Source organism: Dunckerocampus dactyliophorus, chromosome 10 (assembly GCF_027744805.1).
Source record: "Dunckerocampus dactyliophorus isolate RoL2022-P2 chromosome 10, RoL_Ddac_1.1, whole genome shotgun sequence".
In the NCBI taxonomy this organism is placed as follows: domain Eukaryota; kingdom Metazoa; phylum Chordata; class Actinopteri; order Syngnathiformes; family Syngnathidae; genus Dunckerocampus; species Dunckerocampus dactyliophorus.
Genome location: NC_072828.1, coordinates 6,859,247 through 6,875,458, shown reverse-complemented (window position 1 = coordinate 6,875,458; position 16,212 = coordinate 6,859,247). Strand labels below are relative to the sequence as shown.

Here is a 16,212-nt window from a genome sequence, read left to right as displayed (position 1 = left end):
GCCTCAATTTCACCTTTGCGAAGAGTGTTCAAACCACAAACACAAAACATTTTGCACCCTAAGCAAGAATCATACCTGTAGGAGCACTGTACAATGAAACTGAACTGCAATCAGACAAATTCAGACACAACTGGAAAAAGGCTTCTTTCTATCGTAATGACTTTACAAAATCAACCCCTTGTGTGAAGGTGAGCAAGCGGAATTGAGGCCCTCCTGAACTGTTGGCTGCTTTCTTTTCCAAACCACTGAATCAAGACAAATGACAACCGCAACTAATTTACTATACCTGGGCAAAGAAGTTCAATTCAAGGGCTCGTCCGGGATTTGAACCCGGGACCTCTCGCACCCAAAGCGAGAATCATACGCCTAGACCAACGAGCCCTGTACTAAAAGTTGAAGTATGTAAATCTAGAACCGCACCCGCCCCAAGATGTGTTGAGCATATTTCGAGGAGCTAGGTTTGGCCAATGACATTTTACATTGAATCAAATAGGGTCTTCCCATGTTGACCGAGCCCTCCAGTAGCCCTCTTCCAGTCATTGAAAATGGCTAGCATTGATGCTTGACGAGCACAAAGACTGCATTATTCAACATGTCTTCAGACTGTCTCTCGATTCTCAGTCATCCAGATCAGGCAAAACCACAAAGGTTGAAGAGAGGCGATTGGACTTTTCTTGTTTGTTGAAGACGCAGGACCCCACCTGCTCCCACATTTGTTGAGCAGATTTCGAGCAGCTAGGTTTGGCCACTTACATTATCCATTGGATCTTGTCCAAACCACTGAATCAAGAAGAATGAAAACCACTCAATCATGACTAATTTCCTGTTCCTGGGTATACACTTTCAACTTAAGTGCTCGTCCGGGATTTCAACCCGGGACCTCTCACATCCTAAGCGAGAATCATACCCCTAGACCAACGAGCCCTGTATTAAAAGTTGAAGTATGTAAATCCAGGACCCCACATGCTCCCAGATTTGTTGACCAGATTTCGAGCAGCTAGGTTTGGCCAATTACATTTTACATTGAATCAAATAGGGTCTTCTCATGTTGACCGAGCCCTCCAGTAGCCCACTTCCAGTCATTGAGAATAGCTAGCATTGATGCTTGACTAGCAAAAAGACTGCATTATTCAACATGTCTTCAAACTGTCTCTCGATTCTCAGTCATCCAGATCAGGCAAAACCACAAAGGTTGAATCGAGGCGATTGGACTTTTCTTGTTTGTTGAAGACGCTTCACCTTTCGTTCAAAAGGCTTCTTCAGTTTACAGCAGTGCAGAACTGAAGAAATCTTTTGGACAAAGGTGAAATGTCTCAACAAACAAGGACAGTCTTTTTGCCTCAATTTCACCTTTGCGAAGAGTGTTCAAACCACATACACAAAACATTTTGCACCCTAAGCAAGAATCATACCTGTAGGAGCACTGTACAATGAAACTGAACTGCAATCAGATAAAATCAGACACAACTGGAAAAAGGCTTCTTTCTATCGTAATGACTTTACAAAATCAACCCCTTGTGTGAAGGTGAGCAAGCGGAAATGAGGCCCTCCTGAACTGTTGGCTGCTTTCTTGTCCAAACCACTGAATCAAGACAAATGACAACCACGACTAATTTACTATACCTGGGCATAGAAGTTCAATTCAAGGGCTCGTCCGGGATTTGAACCCGGGACCTCTCGCACCCTAAGCGAGAATCATACCCCTAGACCAACAAGCCCTGTATTAAAAGTTGAAGTATGTAAATCCAGGACCCCACATGCTCCCAGATTTGTTGACCAGATTTCGAGCAGCTCGGTTTGGGCGAATCATACGCCTAGACCAACGAGCCCTATACTAAAAGTTGAAGTATGTAAATCTAGAACCGCACCCGCCCCAAGATGTGTTGAGCAGATTTCGAGCAGCGAGGTTTGGCCAATTACATTTTACATTGAATCAAATAGGGTCTTCCCATGTTGACCGAGCCCTCCAGTAGCCCTCTTCCAGTCATTGAAAATGGCTAGCATTGATGCTTGACTAGCACAAAGACTGCATTATTCAACATGTCTTTCGACTGTCTCTCGATTCTCAGTCATCCAGATCAGGCAAAACTACAAAGGTTGAAGAGAGGCGATTGGACTTTTCTTGTTTGTTGAAGACGCAGGACCCCACCCGCTCCCACATTTGTTGAGCAGATTTCGAGCAGCTAGGTTTGGCCACTTACATTTTCCATTGGATCAAATAGGGTATTCCCGTGTTGACCGAGAAGATGCGATTGCATTGTTCAAAATGCCTTCAGACTGTCTCTCGATTGTCAGTCATCCAGATCAGGCAAAACCACAAAGGTTGAATCGAGACAATTGGACTTTTCTTGTTTGTTGAAGACGATTACCTTTTGTTCAAAAGGCTTCTTTTGTTTCCAGCAGTTAAGAACTGAAGAAATCTTTTGGACGAAAGGTGAAATGTCTCAACAAACAAGGACAGTCTTTTTGCCTCAATTTCACCTTTGCGAAGAGTGTTCAAACCACACACACAAAACATTTTGCACCCTAAGCAAGAATCATACCTGTAGGAGCACTGTACAATGAAACTGAACTGCAATCAGACAAATTCAGACAGAAATGGGAAAAAGGCTTCTTTCTCTCGTAATGACTTTACAAAATCAACCCCTTGTGTGAAGGTGAGCAAGCGGAATTGAGGCCCTCCTGAACTGTTGGCTGCTTTCTTGTCCAAACCACTGAATCAAGACAAATGACAACCACTCAATCATGACAAATTTCCTGTACGTGGCTATAGAGTTTCAACTCAAGGGCTCGTCCGGGATTCGACCTCTCGCACCCTAAGCGAGAATCATACCCCTAGACCAACGAGCCCTGTGTTAAAAGTTGAACTATGTAAATCCAGGACCCCACATGCTCCCAGATTTGTTGACCAGATTTCGAGCAGCTCGGTTTGGCCGAATCATACGCCTAGACCAACGAGCCCTGTACTAACAGTTGAAGTATGTAAATCTAGAACCGCACCCGCTCCCACATTTGTTGAGCAGATTTCGAGCAGCTAGGTTTGGCCAATTACATTTTACATTGAATCAAATAGGGTCTTCTCATGTTGACCGAGCCCTCCAGTAGCCCACTTCCAGTCATTGAGAATAGCTAGCATTGATGCTTGACTAGCACAAAGACTGCATTATTCAACATGTCTTCAGACTGTCTCTCGATTCTCAGTCATCCAGATCAGGCAAAACCACAAAGGTTGAATCGAGGCGATTGGACTTTTCTTGTTTGTTGAAGACGCTTTACCTTTCGTTCAAAAGGCTTCTTCAGTTTACAGCAGTTCAGAACTGAAGAAATCTTTTGGACGAAAGGTGAAATGTCTCAACAAACAAGGACAGTCTTTTTGCCTCAATTTCACCTTTGCGAAGAGTGTTCAAACCACAAACACAAAACATTTTGCACCCTAAGCAAGAATCATACCTGTAGGAGCACTGTACAATGAAACTGAACTGCAATCAGACAAATTCAGACACAACTGGAAAAAGGCTTCTTTCTATCGTAATGACTTTACAAAATCAACCCCTTGTGTGAAGGTGAGCAAGCGGAATTGAGGCCCTCCTGAACTGTTGGCTGCTTTCTTTTCCAAACCACTGAATCAAGACAAATGACAACCGCGACTAATTTACTATACCTGGGTAAAGAAGTTCAATTCAAGGGCTCGTCCGGGATTTGAACCCAGGACCTCTCGCACCCAAAGCGAGAATCATACGCCTAGACCAACGAGCCCTGTACTAAAAGTTGAAGTATGTAAATCTAGAACCGCACCCGCCCCAAGATGTGTTGAGCATATTTCGAGGAGCTAGGTTTGGCCAATGACATTTTACATTGAATCAAATAGGGTCTTCCCATGTTGACCGAGCCCTCCAGTAGCCCTCTTCCAGTCATTGAAAATGGCTAGCATTGATGCTTGACTAGCACAAAGACTGCATTATTCAACATGTCTTTCGACTGTCTCTCGATTCTCAGTCATCCAGATCAGGCAAAACCACAAAGGTTGAAGAGAGGCGATTGGACTTTTCTTGTTTGTTGAAGACGCAGGACCCCACCTGCTCCCACATTTGTTGAGCAGATTTCGAGCAGCTAGGTTTGGCCACTTACATTATCCATTGGATCTTGTCCAAACCACTGAATCAAGAAGAATGAAAACCACTCAATCATGACTAATTTCCTGTTCCTGGGTATACACTTTCAACTTAAGTGCTCGTCCGGGATTTCAACCCGGGACCTCTCACATCCTAAGCGAGAATCATACCCCTAGACCAACGAGCCCTGTATTAAAAGTTGAAGTATGTAAATCCAGGACCCCACATGCTCCCAGATTTGTTAACCAGATTTCGAGCAGCTAGGTTTGGCCAATTACATTTTACATTGAATCAAATAGGGTCTTCTCATGTTGACCGAGCCCTCCAGTAGCCCACTTCCAGTCATTGAGAACAGCTAGCATTGATGCTTGACTAGCAAAAAGACTGCATTATTCAACATGTCTTCAAACTGTCTCTCGATTCTCAGTCATCCAGATCAGGCAAAACCACAAAGGTTGAATCGAGGCGATTGGACTTTTCTTGTTTGTTGAAGACGCTTCACCTTTCGTTCAAAAGGCTTCTTCAGTTTACAGCAGTGCAGAACTGAAGAAATCTTTTGGACAAAGGTGAAATGTCTCAACAAACAAGGACAGTCTTTTTGCCTCAATTTCACCTTTGCGAAGAGTGTTCAAACCACATACACAAAACATTTTGCACCCTAAGCAAGAATCATACCTGTAGGAGCACTGTACAATGAAACTGAACTGCAATCAGACAAATTCAGACACAACTGGAAAAAGGCTTCTTTCTATCGTAATGACTTTACAAAATCAACCCCTTGTGTGAAGGTGAGCAAGCGGAAATGAGGCCCTCCTGAACTGTTGGCTGCTTTCTTGTCCAAACCACTGAATCAAGAAAAATGACAACCACGACTAATTTACTATACCTGGGCATAGAAGTTCAATTCCAGGGCTCGTCCGGGATTTGAACCCGGGACCTCTCGCACCCTAAGCGAGAATCATACCCCTAGACCAACAAGCCCTGTATTAAAAGTTGAAGTATGTAAATCCAGGACCCCACATGCTCCCAGATTTGTTGACCAGATTTCGAGCAGCTCGGTTTGGGCGAATCATACGCCTAGACCAACGAGCCCTATACTAAAAGTTGAAGTATGTAAATCTAGAACCGCACCCGCCCCAAGATGTGTTGAGCAGATTTCGAGCAGCTAGGTTTGGCCAATTACATTTTACATTGAATCAAATAGGGTCTTCTCATGTTGACCGAGCCCTCCAGTAGCCCACTTCCAGTCATTGAGAACAGCTAGCATTGATGCTTGACTAGCAAAAAGACTGCATTATTCAACATGTCTTCAAACTGTCTCTCGATTCTCAGTCATCCAGATCAGGCAAAACCACAAAGGTTGAATCGAGGCGATTGGACTTTTCTTGTTTGTTGAAGACGCTTCACCTTTCGTTCAAAAGGCTTCTTCAGTTTACAGCAGTTCAGAAGAAGAAATCTTTTGGACGAAAGGTGAAATGTCTCAACAAACAAGTACAGTCTTTTTGCCTCAATTTCACCTTTGCGAAGTGTTCAAACCACACACACAAAACATTTTGCACCCTAAGCAAGAATCATACCTGTAGGAGCACTGTACAATGAAACTGAACTGCAATCAGACAAATTCAGACACAACTGGAAAAAGGCTTCTTTCTATCGTAATGACTTTACAAAATCAACCCCTTGTGTGAAGGTGAGCAAGCGGAATTGAGGCCCTCCTGAACTGTTGGCTGCTTTCTTGTCCAAACCACTGAATCAAGACAAATGACAACCACGACTAATTTACTATACCTGGGCATAGAAGTTCAATTCAAGGGCTCGTCCGGGATTTGAACCCGGGACCTCTCGCACCCAAAGCGAGAATCATACACCTCGACCAACAAGCCTTGTACCAACAGTTGAAGTATGTAAATCTATAACCGCATCCGCCCTAAGATGTGTTGACCAGATTTCAAGCAGCTAGGTTTGGCCAATTACATTTTACATTGAATCAAATAGGGTCTTCCCATGTTGACCGAGCCCTCCAGTAGCCCTCTTCCAGTCATTGAAAATGGCTAACATTGATGCTTGACTAGCACAAAGACTGCATTATTCAACATGTCTTCAGACTGTCTCTCGATTCTCAGTCATCCAGATCAGGCAAAACCACAAAGGTTGAATCGAGACAATTGGACTTTTCTTGTTTGTTGAAGACGATTACCTTTTGTTCAAAAGGCTTCTTTTGTTTCCAGCAGTTAAGAACTGAAGAAATCTTTTGGACGAAAGGTGAAATGTCTCAACAAACAAGGACAGTCTTTTTGCCTCAATTTCACCTTTGCGAAGAGTGTTCAAACCACACACACAAAACATTTTGCACCCTAAGCAAGAATCATACCTGTAGGAGCACTGTACAATGAAACTGAACTGCAATCAGACAAATTCAGACAGAAATGGGAAAAAGGCTTCTTTCTCTCGTAATGACTTTACAAAATCAACCCCTTGTGTGAAGGTGAGCAAGCGGAATTGAGGCCCTCCTGAACTGTTGGCTGCTTTCTTGTCCAAACCACTGAATCAAGACAAATGACAACCACTCAATCATGACAAATTTCCTGTACGTGGCTATAGAGTTTCAACTCAAGGGCTCGTCCGGGATTCGACCTCTCGCACCCTAAGCGAGAATCATACCCCTAGACCAACGAGCCCTGTGTTAAAAGTTGAACTATGTAAATCCAGGACCCCACATGCTCCCAGATTTGTTGACCAGATTTCGAGCAGCTCGGTTTGGCCGAATCATACGCCTAGACCAACGAGCCCTGTACTAACAGTTGAAGTATGTAAATCTAGAACCGCACCCGCTCCCACATTTGTTGAGCAGATTTCGAGCAGCTAGGTTTGGCCAATTACATTTTACATTGAATCAAATAGGGTCTTCTCATGTTGACCGAGCCCTCCAGTAGCCCACTTCCAGTCATTGAGAATAGCTAGCATTGATGCTTGACTAGCACAAAGACTGCATTATTCAACATGTCTTCAGACTGTCTCTCGATTCTCAGTCATCCAGATCAGGCAAAACCACAAAGGTTGAATCGAGGCGATTGGACTTTTCTTGTTTGTTGAAGACGCTTTACCTTTCGTTCAAAAGGCTTCTTCAGTTTACAGCAGTTCAGAACTGAAGAAATCTTTTGGACGAAAGGTGAAATGTCTCAACAAACAAGGACAGTCTTTTTGCCTCAATTTCACCTTTGCGAAGAGTGTTCAAACCACAAACACAAAACATTTTGCACCCTAAGCAAGAATCATACCTGTAGGAGCACTGTACAATGAAACTGAACTGCAATCAGACAAATTCAGACACAACTGGAAAAAGGCTTCTTTCTATCGTAATGACTTTACAAAATCAACCCCTTGTGTGAAGGTGAGCAAGCGGAATTGAGGCCCTCCTGAACTGTTGGCTGCTTTCTTTTCCAAACCACTGAATCAAGACAAATGACAACCGCGACTAATTTACTATACCTGGGTAAAGAAGTTCAATTCAAGGGCTCGTCCGGGATTTGAACCCGGGACCTCTCGCACCCAAAGCGAGAATCATACGCCTAGACCAACGAGCCCTGTACTAAAAGTTGAAGTATGTAAATCTAGAACCGCACCCGCCCCAAGATGTGTTGAGCATATTTCGAGGAGCTAGGTTTGGCCAATGACATTTTACATTGAATCAAATAGGGTCTTCCCATGTTGACCGAGCCCTCCAGTAGCCCTCTTCCAGTCATTGAAAATGGCTAGCATTGATGCTTGACTAGCACAAAGACTGCATTATTCAACATGTCTTTCGACTGTCTCTCGATTCTCAGTCATCCAGATCAGGCAAAACCACAAAGGTTGAAGAGAGGCGATTGGACTTTTCTTGTTTGTTGAAGACGCAGGACCCCACCTGCTCCCACATTTGTTGAGCAGATTTCGAGCAGCTAGGTTTGGCCACTTACATTATCCATTGGATCTTGTCCAAACCACTGAATCAAGAAGAATGAAAACCACTCAATCATGACTAATTTCCTGTTCCTGGGTATACACTTTCAACTTAAGTGCTCGTCCGGGATTTCAACCCGGGACCTCTCACATCCTAAGCGAGAATCATACCCCTAGACCAACGAGCCCTGTATTAAAAGTTGAAGTATGTAAATCCAGGACCCCACATGCTCCCAGATTTGTTAACCAGATTTCGAGCAGCTAGGTTTGGCCAATTACATTTTACATTGAATCAAATAGGGTCTTCTCATGTTGACCGAGCCCTCCAGTAGCCCACTTCCAGTCATTGAGAACAGCTAGCATTGATGCTTGACTAGCAAAAAGACTGCATTATTCAACATGTCTTCAAACTGTCTCTCGATTCTCAGTCATCCAGATCAGGCAAAACCACAAAGGTTGAATCGAGGCGATTGGACTTTTCTTGTTTGTTGAAGACGCTTCACCTTTCGTTCAAAAGGCTTCTTCAGTTTACAGCAGTGCAGAACTGAAGAAATCTTTTGGACAAAGGTGAAATGTCTCAACAAACAAGGACAGTCTTTTTGCCTCAATTTCACCTTTGCGAAGAGTGTTCAAACCACATACACAAAACATTTTGCACCCTAAGCAAGAATCATACCTGTAGGAGCACTGTACAATGAAACTGAACTGCAATCAGACAAATTCAGACACAACTGGAAAAAGGCTTCTTTCTATCGTAATGACTTTACAAAATCAACCCCTTGTGTGAAGGTGAGCAAGCGGAAATGAGGCCCTCCTGAACTGTTGGCTGCTTTCTTGTCCAAACCACTGAATCAAGAAAAATGACAACCACGACTAATTTACTATACCTGGGCATAGAAGTTCAATTCCAGGGCTCGTCCGGGATTTGAACCCGGGACCTCTCGCACCCTAAGCGAGAATCATACCCCTAGACCAACAAGCCCTGTATTAAAAGTTGAAGTATGTAAATCCAGGACCCCACATGCTCCCAGATTTGTTGACCAGATTTCGAGCAGCTCGGTTTGGGCGAATCATACGCCTAGACCAACGAGCCCTATACTAAAAGTTGAAGTATGTAAATCTAGAACCGCACCCGCCCCAAGATGTGTTGAGCAGATTTCGAGCAGCTAGGTTTGGCCAATTACATTTTACATTGAATCAAATAGGGTCTTCTCATGTTGACCGAGCCCTCCAGTAGCCCACTTCCAGTCATTGAGAACAGCTAGCATTGATGCTTGACTAGCAAAAAGACTGCATTATTCAACATGTCTTCAAACTGTCTCTCGATTCTCAGTCATCCAGATCAGGCAAAACCACAAAGGTTGAATCGAGGCGATTGGACTTTTCTTGTTTGTTGAAGACGCTTCACCTTTCGTTCAAAAGGCTTCTTCAGTTTACAGCAGTTCAGAAGAAGAAATCTTTTGGACGAAAGGTGAAATGTCTCAACAAACAAGTACAGTCTTTTTGCCTCAATTTCACCTTTGCGAAGTGTTCAAACCACACACACAAAACATTTTGCACCCTAAGCAAGAATCATACCTGTAGGAGCACTGTACAATGAAACTGAACTGCAATCAGACAAATTCAGACACAACTGGAAAAAGGCTTCTTTCTATCGTAATGACTTTACAAAATCAACCCCTTGTGTGAAGGTGAGCAAGCGGAATTGAGGCCCTCCTGAACTGTTGGCTGCTTTCTTGTCCAAACCACTGAATCAAGACAAATGACAACCACGACTAATTTACTATACCTGGGCATAGAAGTTCAATTCAAGGGCTCGTCCGGGATTTGAACCCGGGACCTCTCGCACCCAAAGCGAGAATCATACACCTCGACCAACAAGCCTTGTACCAACAGTTGAAGTATGTAAATCTATAACCGCATCCGCCCTAAGATGTGTTGACCAGATTTCAAGCAGCTAGGTTTGGCCAATTACATTTTACATTGAATCAAATAGGGTCTTCCCATGTTGACCGAGCCCTCCAGTAGCCCTCTTCCAGTCATTGAAAATGGCTAACATTGATGCTTGACTAGCACAAAGACTGCATTATTCAACATGTCTTCAGACTGTCTCTCGATTCTCAGTCATCCAGATCAGGCAAAACCACAAAGGTTGAATCGAGGCGATTGGACTTTTCTTGTTTGTTGAAGACGCTTCACCTTTCGTTCAAAAGGCTTCTTCAGTTTACAGCAGTGCAGAACTGAAGAAATCTTTTGGACAAAGGTGAAATGTCTCAACAAACAAGGACAGTCTTTTTGCCTCAATTTCACCTTTGCGAAGAGTGTTCAAACCACATACACAAAACATTTTGCACCCTAAGCAAGAATCATACCTGTAGGAGCACTGTACAATGAAACTGAACTGCAATCAGACAAATTCAGACACAACTGGAAAAAGGCTTCTTTCTATCGTAATGACTTTACAAAATCAACCCCTTGTGTGAAGGTGAGCAAGCGGAAATGAGGCCCTCCTGAACTGTTGGCTGCTTTCTTGTCCAAACCACTGAATCAAGACAAATGACAACCACGACTAATTTACTATACCTGGGCATAGAAGTTCAATTCAAGGGCTCGTCCGGGATTTGAACCCGGGACCTCTCGCACCCTCAGCGAGAATCATACCCCTAGACCAACAAGCCCTGTATTAAAAGTTGAAGTATGTAAATCCAGGACCCCACATGCTCCCAGATTTGTTGACCAGATTTCGAGCAGCTCGGTTTGGGCGAATCATACGCCTAGACCAACGAGCCCTGTACTAACAGTTGAAGTATGTAAATCTAGAACCGCACCCGCTCCCACATTTGTTGAGCAGATTTCGAGCAGCTAGGTTTGGCCAATTACATTTTACATTGAATCAAATAGGGTCTTCTCATGTTGACCGAGCCCTCCAGTAGCCCACTTCCAGTCATTGAGAATAGCTAGCATTGATGCTTGACTAGCACAAAGACTGCATTATTCAACATGTCTTCAGACTGTCTCTCGATTCTCAGTCATCCAGATCAGGCAAAACCACAAAGGTTGAATCGAGGCGATTGGACTTTTCTTGTTTGTTGAAGACGCTTTACCTTTCGTTCAAAAGGCTTCTTCAGTTTACAGCAGTTCAGAACTGAAGAAATCTTTTGGACGAAAGGTGAAATGTCTCAACAAACAAGGACAGTCTTTTTGCCTCAATTTCACCTTTGCGAAGAGTGTTCAAACCACAAACACAAAACATTTTGCACCCTAAGCAAGAATCATACCTGTAGGAGCACTGTACAATGAAACTGAACTGCAATCAGACAAATTCAGACACAACTGGAAAAAGGCTTCTTTCTATCGTAATGACTTTACAAAATCAACACCTTGTGTGAAGGTGAGCAAGCGGAATTGAGGCCCTCCTGAACTGTTGGCTGCTTTCTTTTCCAAACCACTGAATCAAGACAAATGACAACCGCGACTAATTTACTATACCTGGGCAAAGAAGTTCAATTCAAGGGCTCGTCCGGGATTTGAACCCGGGACCTCTCGCACCCAAAGCGAGAATCATACGCCTAGACCAACGAGCCCTGTACTAAAAGTTGAAGTATGTAAATCTAGAACCGCACCCGCCCCAAGATGTGTTGAGCATATTTCGAGGAGCTAGGTTTGGCCAATGACATTTTACATTGAATCAAATAGGGTCTTCCCATGTTGACCGAGCCCTCCAGTAGCCCTCTTCCAGTCATTGAAAATGGCTAGCATTGATGCTTGACAAGCACAAAGACTGCATTATTCAACATGTCTTCAGACTGTCTCTCGATTCTCAGTCATCCAGATCAGGCAAAACCACAAAGGTTGAAGAGAGGCGATTGGATTTTTCTTGTTTGTTGAAGACGCAGGACCCCACCCGCTCCCACATTTGTTGAGCAGATTTCGAGCAGCTAGGTTTGGCCACTTACATTTTCCATTGGATCAAATAGGGTATTCCCGTGTTGACCGAGAAGAGGCGATTGCATTGTTCAAAATGCCTTCAGACTGTCTCTCGATTGTCAGTCATCCAGATCAGGCAAAGCCACAAAGGTTGAATCGAGACAATTGGACTTTTCTTGTTTGTTGAAGACGATTACCTTTCGTTCAAAAGGCTTCTTTTGTTTCCAGCAGTTAAGAACTGAAGAAATCTTTTGGACGAAAGGTGAAATGTCTCAACAAACAAGGACAGTCTTTTTGCCTCAATTTCACCTTTGCGAAGAGTGTTCAAACCACACACACAAAACATTTTGCACCCTAAGCAAGAATCATACCTGTAGGAGCACTGTACAATGAAACTGAACTGCAATCAGACAAATTCAGACAGAACTGGAAAAAGGCTTCTTTCTCTCGTAATGACTTTACAAAATCAACCCCTTGTGTGAAGGTGAGCAAGCGGAATTGAGGCCCTCCTGAACTGTTGGCTGCATTCTTGTCCAAACCACTGAATCAAGACAAATGACAACCACGACTAATTTACTATACCTAGGCATAGAAGTTCAATTCAAGGGCTCGTCCGGGATTTGAACCCGGGACCTCTCACACCCAAAGCGAGAATCATACGCCTAGACCAACGAGCCCTGTACTAAAAGTTGAAGTATGTAAATCTAGAACCGCACCCGCCCCAAGATGTGTTGAGCAGATTTCGAGCAGCGAGGTTTGGCCAATGACATTTTACATTGAATCAAATAGGGTCTTCCCATGTTGACCGAGCCCTCCAGTAGCCCTCTTCCAGTCATTGAAAATGGCTAGCATTGATGCTTGACTAGCACAAAGACTGCATTATTCAACATGTCTTTCGACTGTCTCTCGATTCTCAGTCATCCAGATCAGGCAAAACCACAAAGGTTGAAGAGAGGCGATTGGACTTTTCTTGTTTGTTGAAGACGCAGGACCCCACCTGCTCCCACATTTGTTGAGCAGATTTCGAGCAGCTAGGTTTGGCCACTTACATTATCCATTGGATCTTGTCCAAACCACTGAATCAAGAAGAATGAAAACCACTCAATCATGACTAATTTCCTGTTCCTGGGTATACACTTTCAACTTAAGTGCTCGTCCGGGATTTCAACCCGGGACCTCTCACATCCTAAGCGAGAATCATACCCCTAGACCAACGAGCCCTGTATTAAAAGTTGAAGTATGTAAATCCAGGACCCCACATGCTCCCAGATTTGTTGACCAGATTTCGAGCAGCTAGGTTTGGCCAATTACATTTTACATTGAATCAAATAGGGTCTTCTCATGTTGACCGAGCCCTCCAGTAGCCCACTTCCAGTCATTGAGAACAGCTAGCATTGATGCTTGACTAGCAAAAAGACTGCATTATTCAACATGTCTTCAAACTGTCTCTCGATTCTCAGTCATCCAGATCAGGCAAAACCACAAAGGTTGAATCGAGGCGATTGGACTTTTCTTGTTTGTTGAAGACGCTTCACCTTTCGTTCAAAAGGCTTCTTCAGTTTACAGCAGTGCAGAACTGAAGAAATCTTTTGGACAAAGGTGAAATGTCTCAACAAACAAGGACAGTCTTTTTGCCTCAATTTCACCTTTGCGAAGAGTGTTCAAACCACATACACAAAACATTTTGCACCCTAAGCAAGAATCATACCTGTAGGAGCACTGTACAATGAAACTGAACTGCAATCAGACAAATTCAGACACAACTGGAAAAAGGCTTCTTTCTATCGTAATGACTTTACAAAATCAACCCCTTGTGTGAAGGTGAGCAAGCGGAATTGAGGCCCTCCTGAACTGTTGGCTGCTTTCTTGTCCAAACCACTGAATCAAGACAAATGACAACCACTCAATCATGACAAATTTCCTGTACGTGGCTATAGAGTTTCAACTCAAGGGCTCGTCCGGGATTCGACCTCTCGCACCCTAAGCGAGAATCATACCCCTAGACCAACGAGCCCTGTGTTAAAAGTTGAACTATGTAAATCCAGGACCCCACATGCTCCCAGATTTGTTGACCAGATTTCGAGCAGCTCGGTTTGGGCGAATCATACGCCTAGACCAACGAGCCCTATACTAAAAGTTGAAGTATGTAAATCTAGAACCGCACCCGCCCCAAGATGTGTTGAGCAGATTTCGAGCAGCGAGGTTTGGCCAATTACATTTTACATTGAATCAAATAGGGTCTTCCCATGTTGACCGAGCCCTCCAGTAGCCCTCTTCCAGTCATTGAAAATGGCTAGCATTGATGCTTGACTAGCACAAAGACTGCATTATTCAACATGTCTTTCGACTGTCTCTCGATTCTCAGTCATCCAGATCAGGCAAAACCACAAAGGTTGAATCGAGGCGATTGGACTTTTCTTGTTTGTTGAAGACGCTTCACCTTTCGTTCAAAAGGCTTCTTCAGTTTACAGCAGTTCAGAAGAAGAAATCTTTTGGACGAAAGGTGAAATGTCTCAACAAACAAGTACAGTCTTTTTGCCTCAATTTCACCTTTGCGAAGTGTTCAAACCACACACACAAAACATTTTGCACCCTAAGCAAGAATCATACCTGTAGGAGCACTGTACAATGAAACTGAACTGCAATCAGACAAATTCAGACACAACTGGAAAAAGGCTTCTTTCTATCGTAATGACTTTACAAAATCAACCCCTTGTGTGAAGGTGAGCAAGCGGAATTGAGGCCCTCCTGAACTGTTGGCTGCTTTCTTGTCCAAACCACTGAATCAAGACAAATGACAACCGCGACTAATTTACTATACCTGGGCAAAGAAGTTCAATTCAAGGGCTCGTCCGGGATTTGAACCCGGGACCTCTCGCACCCAAAGCGAGAATCATACGCCTAGACCAACGAGCCCTGTACTAAAAGTTGAAGTATGTAAATCTAGAACCGCACCCGCCCCAAGATGTGTTGAGCATATTTCGAGGAGCTAGGTTTGGCCAATGACATTTTACATTGAATCAAATAGGGTCTTCCCATGTTGACCGAGCCCTCCAGTAGCCCTCTTCCAGTCATTGAAAATGGCTAGCATTGATGCTTGACAAGCACAAAGACTGCATTATTCAACATGTCTTCAGACTGTCTCTCGATTCTCAGTCATCCAGATCAGGCAAAACCACAAAGGTTGAAGAGAGGCGATTGGATTTTTCTTGTTTGTTGAAGACGCAGGACCCCACCCGCTCCCACATTTGTTGAGCAGATTTCGAGCAGCTAGGTTTGGCCACTTACATTTTCCATTGGATCAAATAGGGTATTCCCGTGTTGACCGAGAAGAGGCGATTGCATTGTTCAAAATGCCTTCAGACTGTCTCTCGATTGTCAGTCATCCAGATCAGGCAAAGCCACAAAGGTTGAATCGAGACAATTGGACTTTTCTTGTTTGTTGAAGACGATTACCTTTCGTTCAAAAGGCTTCTTTTGTTTCCAGCAGTTAAGAACTGAAGAAATCTTTTGGACGAAAGGTGAAATGTCTCAACAAACAAGGACAGTCTTTTTGCCTCAATTTCACCTTTGCGAAGAGTGTTCAAACCACACACACAAAACATTTTGCACCCTAAGCAAGAATCATACCTGTAGGAGCACTGTACAATGAAACTGAACTGCAATCAGACAAATTCAGACAGAACTGGAAAAAGGCTTCTTTCTCTCGTAATGACTTTACAAAATCAACCCCTTGTGTGAAGGTGAGCAAGCGGAATTGAGGCCCTCCTGAACTGTTGGCTGCATTCTTGTCCAAACCACTGAATCAAGACAAATGACAACCACGACTAATTTACTATACCTAGGCATAGAAGTTCAATTCAAGGGCTCGTCCGGGATTTGAACCCGGGACCTCTCACACCCAAAGCGAGAATCATACGCCTAGACCAACGAGCCCTGTACTAAAAGTTGAAGTATGTAAATCTAGAACCGCACCCGCCCCAAGATGTGTTGAGCAGATTTCGAGCAGCGAGGTTTGGCCAATGACATTTTACATTGAATCAAATAGGGTCTTCCCATGTTGACCGAGCCCTCCAGTAGCCCTCTTCCAGTCATTGAAAATGGCTAGCATTGATGCTTGACTAGCACAAAGACTGCATTATTCAACATGTCTTTCGACTGTCTCTCGATTCTCAGTCATCCAGATCAGGCAAAACCACAAAGGTTGAAGAGAGGCGATTGGACTTTTCTTGTT

At 43.7% G+C, this 16,212-nt stretch overlaps 11 non-coding genes across 11 annotated transcripts; all 11 read right to left on the bottom strand.

Annotated features, from left to right (window-relative positions):
• Positions 1-309: 309 nt before the first annotated feature.
• On the bottom strand, positions 310-381 carry trnap-ugg (transfer RNA proline (anticodon UGG)). Its single transcript has one exon. It is a non-coding gene; the product is annotated as a tRNA-Pro (tRNA).
• A 1,265-nt stretch (positions 382-1,646) lies between these two features.
• trnap-agg (transfer RNA proline (anticodon AGG)) lies at positions 1,647-1,718 on the bottom strand. The gene has a single exon. It is a non-coding gene; the product is annotated as a tRNA-Pro (tRNA).
• Positions 1,719-3,684: 1,966 nt separating this feature from the next.
• trnap-ugg (transfer RNA proline (anticodon UGG)) lies at positions 3,685-3,756 on the bottom strand. Its single transcript has one exon. It is a non-coding gene; the product is annotated as a tRNA-Pro (tRNA).
• A 1,265-nt stretch (positions 3,757-5,021) lies between these two features.
• Positions 5,022-5,093, bottom strand: trnap-agg (transfer RNA proline (anticodon AGG)). Its single transcript has one exon. It is a non-coding gene; the product is annotated as a tRNA-Pro (tRNA).
• Positions 5,094-7,624: 2,531 nt separating this feature from the next.
• On the bottom strand, positions 7,625-7,696 carry trnap-ugg (transfer RNA proline (anticodon UGG)). Its single transcript has one exon. It is a non-coding gene; the product is annotated as a tRNA-Pro (tRNA).
• Positions 7,697-8,961: 1,265 nt separating this feature from the next.
• trnap-agg (transfer RNA proline (anticodon AGG)) lies at positions 8,962-9,033 on the bottom strand. The gene has a single exon. It is a non-coding gene; the product is annotated as a tRNA-Pro (tRNA).
• A 1,624-nt stretch (positions 9,034-10,657) lies between these two features.
• Positions 10,658-10,729, bottom strand: trnap-agg (transfer RNA proline (anticodon AGG)). The gene has a single exon. It is a non-coding gene; the product is annotated as a tRNA-Pro (tRNA).
• Positions 10,730-11,563: 834 nt separating this feature from the next.
• Positions 11,564-11,635, bottom strand: trnap-ugg (transfer RNA proline (anticodon UGG)). Its single transcript has one exon. It is a non-coding gene; the product is annotated as a tRNA-Pro (tRNA).
• A 948-nt stretch (positions 11,636-12,583) lies between these two features.
• Positions 12,584-12,655, bottom strand: trnap-ugg (transfer RNA proline (anticodon UGG)). Its single transcript has one exon. It is a non-coding gene; the product is annotated as a tRNA-Pro (tRNA).
• Positions 12,656-14,822: 2,167 nt separating this feature from the next.
• Positions 14,823-14,894, bottom strand: trnap-ugg (transfer RNA proline (anticodon UGG)). The gene has a single exon. It is a non-coding gene; the product is annotated as a tRNA-Pro (tRNA).
• A 948-nt stretch (positions 14,895-15,842) lies between these two features.
• On the bottom strand, positions 15,843-15,914 carry trnap-ugg (transfer RNA proline (anticodon UGG)). Its single transcript has one exon. It is a non-coding gene; the product is annotated as a tRNA-Pro (tRNA).
• Positions 15,915-16,212: the final 298 nt, after the last annotated feature.